This window comes from Mauremys reevesii, linkage group 3, assembly GCF_016161935.1.
Source record: "Mauremys reevesii isolate NIE-2019 linkage group 3, ASM1616193v1, whole genome shotgun sequence".
NCBI classification, from domain to species: Eukaryota; Metazoa; Chordata; order Testudines; family Geoemydidae; genus Mauremys; species Mauremys reevesii.
The window spans coordinates 94405481-94423831 of NC_052625.1; positions in this window are offsets into that span (position 1 = coordinate 94405481).

Sequence of the window (18351 nt, forward strand, 5' to 3'; positions counted from 1 at the left end):
CTTACCTGGCCATCCTCACGGTGGCAAGTCGACTGCCACGGTTCTGCTGTCGACACTGCTTACTCCGCCTGCCGAGGTGGAGTATGGGCGTCGATTCAGGGACCGATTTATCGCGTCCAGACGAGACACGATAAATCGATCCCCGATAGATTGAACACTACCCGCTGATCCGGCGGGTAGTATAGACATACCCTCAGAGCTGAAATCGTTAAGAACTGGGCTACGTGCTGGAACCCTTGAACACAGCATGGCTGCTCAAGGCAGCAGTGACGATATAGTGGAGAGCAGCAGCAGTGCCAGTGGCAGAGAGAGCAGCAGAGACTGCAGCTGACCTAGGACAACAAACCATGAGCGGGGTGCAGCGGAGGGAAAAGGGGAGTGGTATGTTAAAGGGACATTTGTCTGCTGGACTTTCACACTGCAAGATGGGAAACCAAGGCAAGGGATACTACCCAGGATACTGTGGGTGGGTATTTTACTTACTGCCTGTATACTTCCAAGTCATTGTTGAAGTGTTTTCCCAGATAAATGCTGTTTTTTCTTCTCTTCTTAATAAATGTTTATTTTTGTTAAACACAGACACAGTGCTTGCAAATGGGGCAGTATTGCCTTGTAGAGGCACCCAGGGGTGGTGTTTACTTTCCCAGATTTCTGGCTGGGTGCTTGAGCTGGTTCTGTTTTGTGATCCTAAGAGGAACCCCTAGATATTGAACCTGGCCCTTGTTGCTGCCAATCTCACCTGGCTGAAGGTTACACTTAAAATGGAGAATAATGCTGGCACCAGTAGTGCCTTGACAACCACAATAAACATGTGAAGTGCAGCTAATTTATTTATTTGTCCTGCTGCAGCACCTGGAGAACCCAGCCAAGGATCAGGGCCTCACTGCACTACACTGTGCACACATCTAACAAAAAAGACAGCCTGTACTGCAAGTGGCTTAAATATGACAGTGTCTGTGTCAAAATCTTACACTGAATATGCAATAAAAGTGGTGACCCAAGTAACAGAGTCGTATGAGAAGAACGTGAAGCACAACAATACCAGGCAAGCCAAATGATTCTGCACTGATTGCAATTAAGATAGAATAGATGCATTAAAAACAGCAAGAAAACCATTTCAGTAACCAGGCTGAGAAAGAACCAAGGCATGCACCAAAGTTTTATTTGCCACAGTCATTAACCAAGCACAGATTTAAAAAATGTTCAATAAATGGAATTGACAACTCTTCACAACAGAGTTAATATGGGAGTCAAATAACAAATCAGAGTGAAAGGTTACACCCAAATGCTGTGCTGCAGAAGCAGGAACTTTACAAGATGATTTTACCTCCAAAAAACAAACAAAAACTTGAAAGCTGAGTGACTGGGCCTAAGAATAAACAGGAAGCAGAACTGGACTTTGTAAACATGTTTTTGTAAATAACATGAAACCAAGTTGACTTGTATCACCAATTTCTCATGCTAATGAAAACAACTTGGTAAGGCCTCAGACTTGGGCTAACCATTTAGACCAAAGGGCCAACACTATTTGAATAATCTATGATGTCTATTGATGGTTCTGTTCTGGAGCCTCTCCCATATGAATTAAGGTCCTTAGCTGCTAAGTGATTTATATCTTTCTCTGTAATTTCTTGAGGATCTTTGTCCTCATATTTCTTGCTCTTTCTTTAACGTTTGTAACTATGGAAAAGCTTCAATAAATAAATTTCAGAAATTGAATGAGGTTACACAGTATTAGACAGTATGAGTATTACCATCTTAATGCTTCCCCTTTGTGCATTTGCATTGTGTTCACCTAATGGAAGTTTATGATTAGAGCAACCAGGTCTGTCTGGGAAAGGTAGCTGGTGCAGATGTATTATCAGGATGCTTTGTGAACAGAATTGCATGTCTTAGAACTGTTCCAGGCATTTTTCTCCCTAAAGGGAAAGATGAACCAAGGTCAACAATTTCATTTTTCTAACAATTTTATGGTCAGGATTGTTTGTAATCCAGTTTTCTGGAAAACAGTAGTTCATGGGCAGCAATTTAAAAATCGCCTGATCTCTTTGCTTCCAAAAATGCTGTGCCACATTACTGCACACAGCACTCTGCCCAATCCTCAGCTGGTAGAGTGCGCATTTCAGCCCGCAGCCATGGCATTGTGACCCTCAGTAGCTCCAGGCTTACAGATGCCTTTCCCCAGCCTTTTAGCTCAGTGAAGGTGAGACTCTAGCTCCGAAAGGTGGAGACTTGATCTGTAAAGCTCTTAGTTAGGAACATCACTAATGAGTCGTAGTGCTTTGATTCAAAGTGATCCCAGTAACTAAAGACACAACGATATCTTTCTTCATGAGCAGCAGGAATGGGTAACTTCCATCCTGACTTTCTTTCTCTCTTCTATGTGGTGGTAACTTCCCTGTACCCAACACTCTCCAGCTGCTATATCCATGGGCAAATGGCTCATGGTGGGAAAACACAAAGTGGGCTTAAAGCCATGGCCAAGGATCTGGACCTGGCATTTTTAAAGCCTTTTTAACATTCCCATGTTACAAGAAATGTTTAACTATTTGAATTTTTCACCACTGAAATATTTCTATCTTCATCTCTTGGATATTTTCATCTTTTCCTGGAATGCTTCCTGTCTATACTAGCCTCTTTTTGGCAAGGAGATAATATTTTATGGGACTGCTCGTTGCCCACATTGAGAAGGGCAGTGTCTTCATTTTTTTACGTAAGATAGAAATACATAGGAAATGCTGGTCACAGCATACCCCCAGCTAATGGTGTTGGGAGTGGGGTAATGCAGTGAAGAGGACTGAAGGGTAGACTGATGTGCATCTGGGAGATAGTTTCATAAAGGGGTTGGGGGAAGGCTGGTATCCCTGGAGGGACAAAGGTACTCGGTTATGGTGTGTAGTCTGTGGTACATGATAGTGAGATAACTCATGCCAGTGGGTGGTGGAGGAGAAAACAGTACGTAGTTCTAAGAGGCTTAATCTTTCACTTCCTTGCTTTTGTGATTTTGTGTCAGGTTTGTTTTTGTTTGTCAGTTAAATATATAGCAACCTTCTGTTATTCTCTGGTGGACTGGTAAACAGTTTGCTGTATTCCAGGAGTCTTAGTCTTTCTCATGGCAGCTGGTTCAAAATCTGAGAAAATGGGAAGGTCAGCCTGGTTTTATAAGGGATCTTGGTAACTTTTGGTACAAAATCATATTTGTTGCATCAGTACCTAAGGGCCAAACAAGAGTATAGCCCTGTTGTGCTAAGCTCTGAACAAACACAGAGTAGTAGACAAACCCTGCAAAAGTCAGCTCCATCCATCTGCTATCATTTAAAGGAACAGGTGAATACTGGTGAGAGAAAAATGTTTATTGATTCCCCTCAGATAAAAATAATGTTACCTGTTCTTCAAGTCAAAGGTAAGCTGTATTTTTATCTCTAAGAACCAAAGACTTTAGTATGATTCTGACTCTGTTCACCTGTGCAAGGAACTAAGACATGGGATTTGAGCTACCTCACTGTGCCCCCATTCTTATTCCTGCTGCTGTTCCCCTGGCTCTTGCTGAGAGAAGGCTACTGGTGGCTGGCTTTGTCACTACGTCTTCTGCTCCAGCCAATATACCCGGGGGAAGGGAGGGTCACCTGGAGCTTGGGGCCTCCCCTGCTCAATTCCACGTCCTGTGTGTGGGTGAGGAAGGATTGTAGGGGGCAAGATGCGTTGGCTGTCCCATACAAACCTTATCCCACCCTGCTACCATGTCCTAGGTCTCTTGAACCCAAAACAAAGCTGTGGCAATTAGGGCTGTTGCCCTCTTAAGGCAGCATTTCCAGGGCTTGGTCACAACAGCTCATGACATAGGTGGGTAATGGGCTCGCAACTCTGGACAGTAGTCATTGGTATTTTCCGCTGCGCCCACCTCTCTCTATTTCACCTTGTTAAAATGATCTGAAATCCAATTATTTTCTGTCTGTAATTGATATCCACATATAAAGATGATTCATAATGGCTCCTTGTTGCTTTCTCTTGCTCTCTCTTTACGGTGAGTGCATGTAGGTTCTAGGATGTGTGCCAGTTGTATCAATTAAACAGTAACTAATTCAAGTACATTTACAATCTGTGTTTGAAATGCCAGCCCCATACAGTAGTTACCAATTAAGCATGAGGCAGATTAATGGGATGCATTGTTCTCCTGGGTTAACTTCACCATGTTGTCATTAGGTATGTAAGCCTCAACGAACCAAAGACTTCCATGTGAAGGGAAAAGAAAACACAAGCTAAAAACTAGGGTAATTTCTCCCAAGCAGAATCAGTGGAGAGAGAAAGGAGTCCGCTCCACCCCTGCTTTTAAATTTTGGTTGTTAATTGTTTCTTCGACCCAGTAGTTTAGTGATTTCACATATATTTAATTAACAGAGAAATGAATAGGGCACACTGGAAAACAAGAAAGAAAGATCAGACAGACAAATGGTCTCTATAAGTTCACAATTCTTAAAACAGATGTTCACCTCAGCTGGCTATAGTATGTCATTATCTCTAGGAACCCTGATGAGAAAGTGGAATCTTTCATTAAATGTAGGAAAAATAGAGTGAGCTTATAGAGCTAAGCAGCCACATCTGCCCACACCAGCAGATCCCATCTCACTGTGATTCAGTCAATGGGCAAGAAGGGGAGGAATTATTTCTTTTGTGGATGTATATTAAGGGGTAGATTGTGACTGCACCCACGGCCCTGTTTAAGGGGTGGTACGTAACCTGCACCACCCCAGAAGTAGATGTGTATAGGAGGGGAGATTATGGTTCAGACATGCAGAGGCTCAAAGGCACAATCCTCTTTCTGCTTGCCCCTTGTCAGGGCCCTGGAGATTGTTGGGAGCCCAGAGCAAAATCTGAACCCCTCCCCACATCCTTCCAATGGCCAGAAGGTTGGTCCTGCTTCTCCCTGAGCTACAGCACTGCTGCCCTTGGGAGTGGTCTCCCCAACCTCACTCCTACCTCTGGGCTCTCAGCCTGTTGGGTCACCTCAGGCCTGGTGTGATGATGCCGGTGGCAGTGACAATGTCAGTGGGATCTGAGCCTGCCTGGGGAGGGAGGGTTGCTCCCTGTACTATCGATGGTGGCACCAAACCTGAGTGGTGCTGTGACTCCATGTGCCAGGCTGCAACGCCTCTCACTCAAATTTGGCCCAGCTGCTCCTCAGTTGTAAATCCAAACTCTATGCTCTGGGAAAGTATTACATTTTGAGAGCCTCAGCAGGCTGAATCAGTGATTTCTCCACTGGCTTCTCTGGCACATTTCCTGGGCACTGACTCTCAGTCTGCTCCCACTTCTTGGAAATGGAATTCCTCATCCCACCTGCTGTAGGCCTCTAGGGGCTGGTCTGCACTGGGGGCGGGGGAACGATTTAAGATATGCAACTTCAGCTACGATATTCGCGTAGCTGAAGTTGAAGATTCTTATTCAACTTACCTGGCCGTGAGGATGGCGGCAAGTTGACTGCCGTGGCTCCCCCATTGACTCCGCTTACTTCTCCTACCTTGGTGGAGTATGCGCATCGATTTGGGGATCCATTTATTGTGTCTAGATGAGACGCGATAAATCGATCCCCAATAGATCGATTACTACCCGCCGATCTGGGTGGGTACTGTAGACATGCCCTAGGACGAGCACTGATCCCCGAGATGCCTCAGTTATTTGCACACACCCCTCTCTCAGAACTCCACCCAAAGGGTGTGAAGCATCTGGTTTACAGTTTAACTTTCTCAGAAGCACACAGCAATTGTGAAGCAGTGAGTACACATGGTTTGCACAGTCTAACACCTTTATGCTTTAATAGGGGGAGGGATAGCTCAGTGGTTTGAGCATTGGCCTGCTAAACCTAGGGTTGTGAGTTCAATCCTTGAGGAGGCCACTTAGGGATCTGGGGCAAAAAATTGGTCCTGCTAGTGAAGGCAGGGGGCTGGACTCAATTACCTTTCAAGGTCCCTTCCAGTTCTAGGAGATTGGTATATCTCCAATTATTACCTTTATTATGCTCTTTTATACTTAACCATGTGAAGTGCAGGAGAGTACAGATCATACAAAACAATAAACACTACACACATCTCTTTCTGTCTTACCCTTCCCTTTGGGAGTTTTAGGGCCCAGTTGGTGTCCAGTAATGCAGGCAGAGAGGGTGTCCCTTCCTCATGAAGGCTGTTGCATGCTAACTGGTCTCTTTCTCCCTCTGGGACCCCTTACCCAGCTTCTGTGACTTTGTTGTCTCTTGCCCCATGCTTCCTCTTCCTGTCTTTCTCTGTTCTTGTGTGTTTCCTTATGTTAAGCCCCTCCTGGTCACCTGGCCTCTTTCGTTCTGCTCCTGGTAAATTTCCACTGCTCCTACCCCATCCCTCTCCCTTCAGACAAGTCAGCTGGTTTCCTAAGCAGACAGCTTATCCATTGTTCCAGATGAGTGCACCTAAATAGGGACAGTAAGTCTCAAACACCTTCTATTGTATCTCTTTGGCAAGTACCTTCTACAGCACCTGTCAGCAATGGTGGATACAGGTACATATAGGCAGTTTTGCATCACACAACTTCACAATATCAAAGCGAATTCACAAGTTGTATAGACAAAGCTCCAGTTCATCACAACCTTTGCTCCAGGAAAGGTTGTAACTTGCTGTTGGCCTGTACCATCACCATGACACACTTTGTGTAGGATCTGCCGTGGTGATCAGTGCATAAGGGGAATGGAACTGTTTCCTGCCCACCTATGCTAAGTGGGGAATAAGTGACACGCAGCACCTGCTTATCCCTGTGCATCAAGACCCAAGGTTTGTGTGAGCTGTGTTTTTTCCTCCCTCTTATTCTCCTTCACAGACACATAGACAAAGTCACAACCTAGCTCTAAATAATTATCATCCCTTTCATCCAAAAAGAGTAGTAGTTACAAAACATCCTGCTGCTCTTGGGAGAGTTGCAAAAACACATTAAAGGCCACATGCATACTTTTGCCAGGAAGAATTGTACATGCATCTGTTTGCACGTTAATAGACCCACAAGTACAAACTGTAATTTTCATGCCTGACTGGTTTTTACATTGTTACCTAATTTGGGGGGACGGAGGGGGGGACAAATGCCGTTTTTTTCTTCATATAAATGGACGTGCTTACATATATTAACCAGGGCTTTTGACAATTTGGCCTGAACAATTTGATTAGCCGTAGCCCCAGTTTTACAATGATCCTTTGATTTTGTTTGTTTGTTTGTTAGTTTGTTTTGCTCGTACTGTCTCCACTCACTTTAACCACTTCAGAGTATTTCCAATCTGGCTGCCATTTCTGCCTTCCATTGTAGTAAAGAAGTATTCAGATGCCCAGAGAACTAGAATATATTGATATGTTAGAAATGAGGCACTAGAAGGATCCTTTGCCTCTCCTATCATTGCCACCCTCCCCACATCCACTGGTGCACTAGTCAAGGAAAAGAGATGTTGGGAATCAATATAAGAATAAATTGCCACATAGTCTTTATTGTGGAGGCAAGGTTTCGACAGCAAATCCTTGTAATCAGAAAAGAGGGAAGATGAGATTAAACTGATTAAACTGAGAAAGTCAAAAAAGGACAACTTGAAAGATTAGCTCTAGGACGACTGAAAAGCATAATCCTCCATGCATGTTAAGTAGAACAGTCCCTCTCTGTTATCAGCCCCTTCATCTGGTGACCTTCTGTTGCATTAGCACAGAGCTACTTGATCCAAGGCAAATAGTGAAAATTGAAAAGCCAGAATGCCGGTGATTACAACAGGTATCAATACTACTGCAGTGATGCTTTGTTATCATTAGGGAGCCTCATTGGGGCTCATTGTGGAAGCAAGAGGAGCAGAAAATAACCAGGCATCAAGCTTGTGCCAGGCAACAGAAGAAGAGACATTGTGCGACAGTGGAAAACCCTTTTTCATTTGTTTCCACCTCCAAAATTACAGCAGAAGAAAAGGGAGAGAGCGAGCTCAGCTACTGAGAAGCACTTAAGAGCTCTTGTCTTAGGAAACAATTGAACTTCAATAGGCTGCACACAATACATTAGCATCTGTTTTTGTCAACTGCGTGAGGTAAAACCCCAAAGCATGCATTTATTTTGCTGGGTTGATGATTTTACACATCACATATCCTATTTCCAGTGCACTAACAGTAGCAGCAGCAGCAGCAGCAGCGAGATGACTTCTATGTTACCTGCACAAAAGGCTTATGTCTCCACAACACATTGCTCCAGGTTACAGTTCTGAATGATTGAGTTCAAATGCTGCATGTTGTTTGCTTTTCTTGGGAAGCGGGGAAAGACCCTTGAATAAAAACCAGAACATGTTTTGAACATACTGTTGCTGAGTTTATGCTGACCCAAAATACAATAAATCTCACATAACTGATTAATAAAATAGCACTTTCCCTGACTAGGCTCACTTTTAATGCTGTGGGAAATGTATATCAGCTAATTTATTGAATGAGAGGGTTTTCTTCTTTCTTTCTTTTTTTTTTTTGGTTTGTTGGTTTTTTGTTTTTTTTTTAAGTAGGAAGGACAGCAATCGCCAAAGTAAACTGCTCAATAGATTCTGAATGTCTATTCCACACCCTAATATTTATTAAGGATAATACTTTTCACTTGTGTTCAGAGGCATCCTGTTTGTCCCTTTCTCACTGCCCCAAACATCTTTCAGAAACATCTTTGGAAACTCAGAAAAATCTCTGAGTTTGCAAAGCTAGTTTTAAAAGTCCTGGTGAAAGAGCAGCATGCTGAGAGCTCTTACTACTCTTGCAAAATGTCCGAAACCCTAGGGTCATATTAATCTCTGGTGTAATTCTGTGGACTTAAGTGGAGTAAAAACAAGGGATGAATTTACCCCCTGCTATGTTTACATGCGTGGCAGGGTTTTGTAAAAATCTTGCCTCTTCCGCTGACTTGCTTTGTGACTTTGAGCCAGGCACTTTCCTTGTCTGTGCCTCTGTTTCCCCTCCTGCCCTTTGTCAGTCATGTCTATTTAGACTGTCAGCTCTTTGGGGCAGTTACTGGCTCTTGCTTGTGTTTGCACAGTGCCTACCATATAATGTGGCCCCAGTCTCAGGGGAGACCTCTAGTCACTATACAGATAATAACAATAATAATTCTCCATGGGCTTTTTTTTGGTCAACAATAGGAAAAAGAACCCCACTGGATTTTGTTTCTGTAATAATCTGTCAATAGACTGGGGCCAAATGTAATCTGGATGTAAGCAGGTATAACTCTAATGATTACATTGCAGTGCTCCCACTTACACCATGGCTGAGTTTGGCCTCAGTTGCTTAACTTTCTCTCTCTCTCTCTCTCAAAAAAAAAAAGAGAAATCTTCAATTTAGAATAGAAGGGATTCATTCTCGGAAATATCTACCTGATTGAGAAAGAGTCCCCTCAGGGTTGGTGCTCATGGGAAGGAGGGAGGCTGAAAAATGACCCATTTGGGAGTTTGTCTAATTAGCCACCGAAATATAAGTTGGGTGTTTTGCTAGATGAATTACAGTAATTATCTTAGTGAGGCTGCTCATGCTAGGACTGTCAGCAAGAGAGGAAGCTGGAAAGCTCGAAAGCGAAAAAAAATTAGAAAAGCACAATCCTTTGATTGTTTGCCCTATTATACTAGTAATCACATGATAGCGGAAAAATGGAAAGCTAAAAAGGAAAGGAGGCAAGACAGCTTCTACAAAGTTAAAATTTTGAGGGCTTGTCCCTTGTAAAAAAACGATAGGGATCCTCCTTTGCCCAAGCTCTCTACATGAAAGCACTGCAGACAAATCATCACATCTAAACAGTGCGTTCATCGTATGGAAGTGACATCCTTCCTCAGAACCCAGTCAGTAGATCTGGGTGTTCCCACAATCCCATATTTTTTTATCTTTAGCATTGCCTCCTTCATTGAATTATGTTCACAAAGAGTGAAATTATTTTCTCTGGTTTGGAAGTGTTTCTTCTGCTATAGTATGGATTGGAATGAGATTGAAAAAATTATCCTCTATTTTGTTGCAGGTGTCTTTTTTCAATCTTCTGTTAAACTAGATTGCACACATCTCCTGAGATCATGGGTGGCTCCCGACTACAAGGTTGCTGGCAGCTATGAAATGGCTTTCTCCAAGAAGGGCTTCCTGTAAGAAGCACATAGGACTGTGAATGGCAGGTTCTTTTTCTGAACTTCTTGTTGTTGTAAGGTTATTAATCTACAGAACAGAGGAACGTTACTTGTGCACATATTATCTGTGAAATATACTAATTCAGCAGGTGGGGAAACAGAGGAAGACAGCTGTCCTAATGGCACAGCAGTCAGATCTACCCTTTCCAAACATTTATTTATAAAATTTTAAAGCCTCAATCTTGCAATTTGTTTTGCACAGGCAGAGAGGTCCTCCCACTCAAATTATATTGCAGAATTGGGGCCCCAGGCACCTACTGCCTTGATGTCTATCATCATCATCATCATCATCATCATGTTCCTAATATGCCTCTGGCACTTAGGGTAGTGACGAAGCTCCTCCACTCCTGTCGGTTTCTTTCAATGGTTCCCCAGCTGTGCCCCAGGTTTTTCAGCTCAGCTTCCACAGCTCTTCGCCATGTTGTTTTCGGGTGGCCTCATTTGCCTTCAGGTGTACATCTTATTGCTGCTCTGGTGATGGAATCAGCTTCCATCCAAAGCACACTGCTGATCCATCTCCAACGCCTCCTGGCAATGTTGCTGCTCAGTGTCAATAGATCTTGTTCTGAGATTGACTCAACGCATTCAGCCAGCAAATTGGACTGAAAATCAACTGCAATAAGACAGATATCATGACCTTTAATATTGCTTCACCATCACCAGTATGGATAGAGGATTATGTTCTCACCAATGTAGAAACATTCACATGCTTGGGCAGCACCATCAGCCAGGACGGGGGAACAAGCCAGGGTGCCTGGAACAAAATCAATAAAGCCAGGAACACCTTCAGGAGCTTAAATACAGTCTGGAAATCATCAAAATACAGCACCAAAACCAAACTCAAGATTTATCAGAGCTGTGTACTTTCAGCACTACTTTATAGTGCGGAATGCTGGGGAATGAGAAAGTATGACATGTGCAAACTGTCTTCATTCCATACAACCTGCCTCAGAAAAATCCTCCGTATCTTTTGACCCAGGACAATCTCAAACCAAGATCTTGATGGCTATGCACTAAATAAAATCCTGTAGAAGTAAGTTAAGTGAGAAAATATTTGCCCTATCTGCTGCACATCTTTTTTTACCTCTAACTCAAACTCTCCCTAAGCTTCACCTCTTCTATTTAGGATTTTGTGGCTTTTCAGTGTATCTAAGTGCACAACCTTAATTTTCCCCAGTTTCTCATTAGCTTTTTGTTCAATAACACTGTGATCTTTTTGGAACAACTCTTATGTTGGAAGTATCATAAATGGGTTTAATCACTTGAATCACTTGACTTCCAGAGGCACTGAGCACCAGCAGTCAAGAGGTGATCAGGACCACCCCAGGCCATTGATTTATTGAGGTTTTGAGTTGTAGCTGCTGATTCTGACCCCAACTTGCTTCCATTTTCTTTAGTGTGTTCAACACTAGAGCTGGGTGAAAAATTTCTGACTGAACATTTTCCTGTTGGAAAGTGCCATTTCATTAAAACTGAAACTTTCAGAGGTAACGTTGCTTTTGATAAAATTTCATTTAGAAAAAAATGGAAAAAAAGCATTTTTCATAAAGTGAAAACAGAACATTTTGACCTTAATGGAACAGAACATTTCATTTTTTTCATTTCCAAGTGATTTTTCATTTATTTATTTTAATATTATGGTATATATTAAAATAGAAAATGTTTTAAAAGAGCAAATCAACACAAAATGCTTTGATTGGACCCCCAAACAATATTTTTTAGAAATTCCATCTAGGGGGAAATTTTGATTTTTTTCTTTTGTTTTTTGTTCAGATTTGGAATGAAATGTTGAAATGTAGAAATTCCAAGTTTCAACCAACTCTACTTGATGTCCTGTGCTGAGGTGACAGTCACTCCCATCTACCTCCCTTAATAATTTCAGCATTAACCTACTCCTTAGTTTGTTTTTCTCCTTCCGCTGTAAAGGGAAAGTTCTCTTCCTGGATCAGAGTAAAGATTGGCTGTGCTGATCTGAGACCAGCATTTTGCCATTATTTTCTATTTTTGACATGCCACTGGGCTGTTTAGGAAGATGAATCCTCCTGGCATTTATTTGCATCTGGTCAATGACAAATGCATGTTTCTCTTCAAAGTGAAGACCGTTTTGTTTTCTGAGATCTACATACAAGTGCTCAACCTCACTATTCTGTTTTCATTACTTGCATACAACTCACTTTGATGACAACTGGAATTCTGTGTCTGGACCGGAGAGGGAAAGTCACAGTCCCCCATGGCTACCTGAGAGGAGAATTTCCCCCCAGACAGTGCAATGGTATAAATATGTGTGCATGAGAGAGAGAACCGAAGAGTGAAAAGTAAAAGTGTAGCAAAGAATGAGGAAAAAATAAAAAACAGATGCAGAAGAAAGTAGCTAGGAATTATATGGGAAATGAAAGTAGAAAGGAATTAAAACCCTATCATTACACATCATGTTTTAAGTTTAATGATAAACTAATTTTGGGAGGTTGCGTTAGCGAGAAGGAGCTCATACCAGTGGCTGCTCTTAGTGTCGTCTCATTGATAAATTAGTCCCGGAGCCTTATCCACCAGTCATTACAGTGGCTGTAACCCCAAGAACAGACTTTAAGTGATTATGTTCTGCACATGGTGATCAATCATATTGCAGGACACTGACACTTAAGCCATTCAAACTGAATGATATTACCACCTGGGGTACTTTAGCTTGTATATCTGTGCTAAGGAATTTATGTTTATGTTTTAATTTAGATTTAGATGTATTAGGAAAAGCTGGTTACGCTAAATAAAGTGAAGACTTTGTTTTGGAAAAGTACTGCCTGGAGTCAGTCCTTTGAGCTGAGGGCTGTATCTGTGTCCTCCCCCGGGGTGATTAGATCTAGTCTCTCCTTGGGAGTTTCCTGAAAGGCATAGGGTAAACTCTGGCAATTCTATTGGCATCCCCTCTCCTTTTACCTTGCAGGAGCAGATTAATAGGTCAACATCTTGGGAACCTGGAAGGGAGCAATAGGGGGGCTACTCTGGGATCCCCGCGTTTGTTCTTGGGATAACATGGCACACTCTGAGGATTCCTCATTGTTTTATGTTGAGATGGTTTTCTGACACTTTTTTCTTAAATTAATTTCTGTTTTGCTTCTTCAAAGGTTCTGGTTCAGTGCCTCAGGATCTGATTTTGGTTTCTGGGTTAAAATAAGAATTTCACTCAGAACAAGAAGGTTTTTGTAATCTGTTTAACATACTGAAGTAACAATTTCAGATTTTTCCTCTTTTAGTATGATCCTGTTCATTTTAAGGGATCCCAACTGGCTGCTGAGGAATAGGTGCTGGGATGATGGCCCAGGAGCAAACACTTTGGCTAAGCTCTAAGCAAGATAACTCTTAACAGTAAATTGGATGTAAGAAGCTGGAAAAATACTGAGGAAGCACGATCAAGTAAGGACTCAGGAACAAAGATCATGCTTTGAAGAAATCCGTGAGGTCAAAAATTTCTTTAGGACCAGCTACCAGCTTGCTGGGGATGTTTATGCACACTCAGGGTATATCAGATATGCCCTGAGAGGCCCCTTTATGCATAAATAATTTACAATGGTCTGGGCTATTCATTAATAGAATCATAGAAGATTAGGGTTGGTAGAGACCTCAGGAACTCATCTAGTCCAATCCCCTGCTCAAAGCAGGGCCAACCCCAACTAAATCATTACAGCCAAGGCTTTGTCACACTGGGCCTTAAAAACCTCTAAGGATGGAGATTCCACCACCTCTCTAGGTAACCCATTCCAGTGCTTCACCACCCTTCTAGGGAAATACTGTTTCCGAATATCCAACCTAAACCTCTCCCACTGCAACTTGAGACCATTGCTGCTTTCTCTGTCATCTGCCACCACTGAGAACAGCCTAGCTCCATCCTCTTTGGAACCATCCTTCAGGTAGTTGAAAACTGCTATCAAATCCCCCCTCTCTCTTCAATTCTGCCGACTAAATAAGTCCAATTCCCTGAGCCTCTCCTCATAAGTCATGTGCCTCAGCTCCCTGATCATTTGCATTGCCCTCTGCTGGACTCTCTCCAATTTGTCCACATCCTTTCTGTAATGGGGGGCCCAAAACTGGATGCAATACTCCAGATGTGGCCTCCTCAGTGCCGAATAGAGGGGAATAATCACTTCCCTCCATCTGCTGGCAATGCTCCTATTAATGCAGCCCAATATGTCATTAGCCTTCTTGGCAAGAAAGCCACACTGTTGACTCATATCCAGCTTCTCGTCCGCTGTAATTCCCAGGTTCTTTTTTGCAGAACTGCCACTTAGCCAGTCGGTCCCCAGTCTGTAGCAATGCCTGGGATTCTTCTGTCCTAAGTGCAGGACTCTGCACTTGTCCTTGTTGAACCTCATCCTCCAATTTGTCTAGGTCACTCTGGACCCTGTCCCTACCTACAGCGTATCTACCTCTGCCCCAGCTTAGTGTCGTCCATGAACTTGCTGAAGGTGCAATCCATCCTATCCTTGAGATCATTAATGAAGACATTGAACAAAACCAGCCCCAGGATAGACCCCTGGAGCAATCCACTTGATACCAGCTGCCAACTGGACATTGAGCCATTATCTTGTTAAATGTAGCACCCTCTTCTAGTTCTAGTGTAATTGTCCTGTAAATGTAGATGCTTCGAGGCCCTGACCCCTCTACCCCACCTCCCTCCCATGGCCAAAGCCCCTTCCCTCCACCCACAGAGAAGCCCTGGCCGTCCCATCCCAGCCGCATTGCCTGTCCCGACTCGAGCCACACTGGCTGACCTGACCCCTGGCCAGCCCGAGCCGTGCCAGCCAGTCCAAGCCACCTAGATGGCCTGACTCCCACTGGCTGACCTGTCTGGTGCTGGCTGGCCTGACCCCTGGGCCAGCCCGAGCCACCCTGGGCCGAGCCAGCTGGCCTGACCTCTGAGCCAGCCCAAGCATTGGCCCGAGCCGCCCCTAGCTGCCCCAGCTCCTGGTCTCTGGTGGAGCCCCAGGCTCCAGGCTGGGGCTGGAGCTGATCCCCTGCCAGCTTCAGGGGCGGGGAGGGGTGGAGCATGGGCTTAGCTTCCCCTGGCCTATGATACCCACCACCCCTGGTCACAAATGTTGAAATCACAACATTTTTTAACTCACTTGCTGAGAATGGTTAGGGTAGAGTCCTTAGTAATCAGGCCCAGTGGAATGAGAGGACCTGACACAGCTCTGAGCCAGTGAAAAACCCAAAGTCTCCTCAGGAGGAGCTGGCAGAGGAGGATCAAAGAGTCCATCAGTGGGGCTAGGACTGGGACTGGATAAAGGTATCCACTAGGGGCAGAAGTTAGGAGAGCTGGCTAGTCATGACTTCTTTAGGAGTGTAACTATAGAAGAGACATTTCCTATCTATAATGTAGGGTCAAGTCTTCTTTAGTCGGAGGATTGTTCAATAAACAGCACCTAAAATAAGGACTTAAGGATAATATTGAGATTTTGCCTTTGTGTTGCTTTGAATATTCACTCTGGAGACTGTTCCTTGGTTTTTGGATAAGAGATTTCCCTTCTTTCCTTATCCTGCTATCCTGACAGAGTTACCCTAGTCCATCAGCATTACATCAGTATTACCTGGATTCAGTCTGAGCCATCTGGCGATTTCCTGCAAGTGCTGTGACATCTCCTAATCATGTCAGCGGTGAAGGAGATATAAATCTGGGCCAATGGTTGTATGTGTACAGGGCCCTATGGACTTCATACCTGTGGATTTTTGTCACAGAAGTGTGCCTGGGGACCTAAGTTTTCATTTTTTTAAAGAATTATGTTTGTGAAGAAACCCTTGCAAGCATGAAGCAAATGTGAACCCATGCAGTATGTCATTTTCAATCTGCAGTGAGCCTGAAATATTTACTCTGAGTAGTGTGCACAACCCTGGTCATATCAAGGGTTGTTGATGCTGAAACATAATGATGGTAATGTATATATTAACACTGGTAACTAGATATAACTATATTAACACTGATAACTTCGAATCATTTGAACAGAAACATCATGCTTGTGTGATTATTCAACAATTTAAAACTTTCTCTCTCTTCTCAGCTGCCAAAAGCTCCAACCGTTTCCTCCCTAGCTGCCCAAATCTCCAGCTTTCCCTTGGGCAACTTCTACAATGCAGATACATGCTATCAATGGAAAAAACTGAGACACATTGAAAACTGAAAATATAGGGGCTGTATAAAATTAATTGAATTTAGTATCACTATAAATAGCACCAGTGATTATTGCACTGAAATTATTCACTTTTTAAAAATTTCATTCCATTGAGGTTTTTTGTCTACATGCAGCTGTTTCGGAATTTCCAGCCTCCCAGCCTGGAAGCTGTACAATGCTGCAGGGCATCGCCACAGAATTTAGATACAGCTTCCTATAGAGTACACAGAGCTCAGTTTCCTGCAGTGATGGGGAACTACACCAGGGGCTGATATGAAAGAAAGAGCCCCTGAATGTGGTTCAGGAATAGAACCTGGTGAGAATTGTTTCCCCTTTCTAGCAGCTGGTCATGAAATGCTAAGCTTGCCACCAACATGCTACCCTGGGTCTTGGTGCAGTCCCCAGTCACCTTTTGTATTGGCCTCTGGTTGGCAGATTTAGTTGTCTGGCTAGCAGGGCTGGTCAAGATATGGGATGAAACTTTCACAGATGTTTTCTTAAAAAAGGGTCAGAGGTCTGTCTCTGTATGTCTGGAGCTGGATGTGGTTTGCCTTATTATATTAACAGATGATGTGCATAGCTGAAGTGTGAAATCTCCACTGCTTCAGATGCAAAGAAGAATCTCTCACTCTCTCAGAAGTGAAGTTCAATCAGTCCACGATCAAAGCATGCTGCAGAACGTCTGTTAGTCTATAAGGTGCCACAGGATTCTTTGTTGCTTTCTTAAAAATGTTAATCCTTCTTTCCCAACATCAAATTTTGAGATTTGAACCACCCCTCCTGATAAGTAGGTGTCTGGAAATGTGTTCTAGCCCTGGCATAGAGCTATGCTTAATGAGAGAAAGAAAATTATCTATACATATGTAACCCTTCTGCCAGGCAGAGCCAGCAACAACCAGGGACGGGTTCAATATCTAAGGGTTGCTTTGGGAAGCATTCATTCAGACCCTACTTATGCATAATTCCCCGGATTATCCTCTCCCATGGGAAAGCCCCACAGGATGAGACAGGGGAGGGCATCTCCTCATGAAGATTTATCACCTTGTTTGTTGGGGAAGGGACAGTCAGTGTTTGCCTCACAGCACAAAATGCTATCTACTTGGCAGATTCCCCATGATCCATGCAGATCTCTGGAGGGTCCAGAATAGGCCTGGGTCATCCTTGTGGAGATCCCAGGCAGCCACATGATCCCTGGCTCCTGGTATCTCAGCTACCCACGGCTCCCTAATGACGCAGCTGTGTTAGAGCCACACTACTAGGGACTCCCATGGTCATGGATGTCTCCAGTACCCCTGGTGGTAGTCAGTGGTAGAGATAACACAGCCTTGCAGCCCACGGTTGTCTCTTCTTTGGGGAATCTCTGTGGGGCTTGAGGGAGAACAATATGCATGTCCCCCCTCCCTGCCTAGTCTCCATCCTCTCCCCTCTCTCAGTCCCCCACAGTAGGGAGGCATCTCTGGGGTTCTAAGGGTGGTGGGGATGGGTGCATGGGGGCAGTTTATCCTCCCCTTCCACACAGAAGGGAGATGATTCTATGGAGGCCAACTTCTTTGTGTGACTTGAGAGGGGCAACTAGCAGTATTTAGCACTTTGGAAGGTACGTGTTCCGTGTGCTGTACAAACATTCTAACCAGTTTGTCTTTAGGTTGTGCTAGAAATTTGTTTGGCATCTGCCTCCGTTGTCAGGGTTTCCAAGCACACAACAAGAAGGCATAACAATGTCATTATAGTCACAAAACTGTTTCTCTCCTGTTTCTCGTGTGTGTGTGTGTTTGTTTTAAGGAAAATATCTGTCAACAGCTTTGGCTCCCTCTTGAATGTGTTTTTTTTTTCATACCTATCTGTGACTGGGAAATGAAACTCAATAAGTAATGGTCAATGGAAAATCTTTTAAAATATATACTGCTTTAAAATACTGTCTATTTCTAATTTGATTTAGTCAGGTATCAGATGGTCCCAGATTTTACACTCTGCCTTTGGCAAAGACGAGGGGGTCAGCCTTTCTCAGGTTGC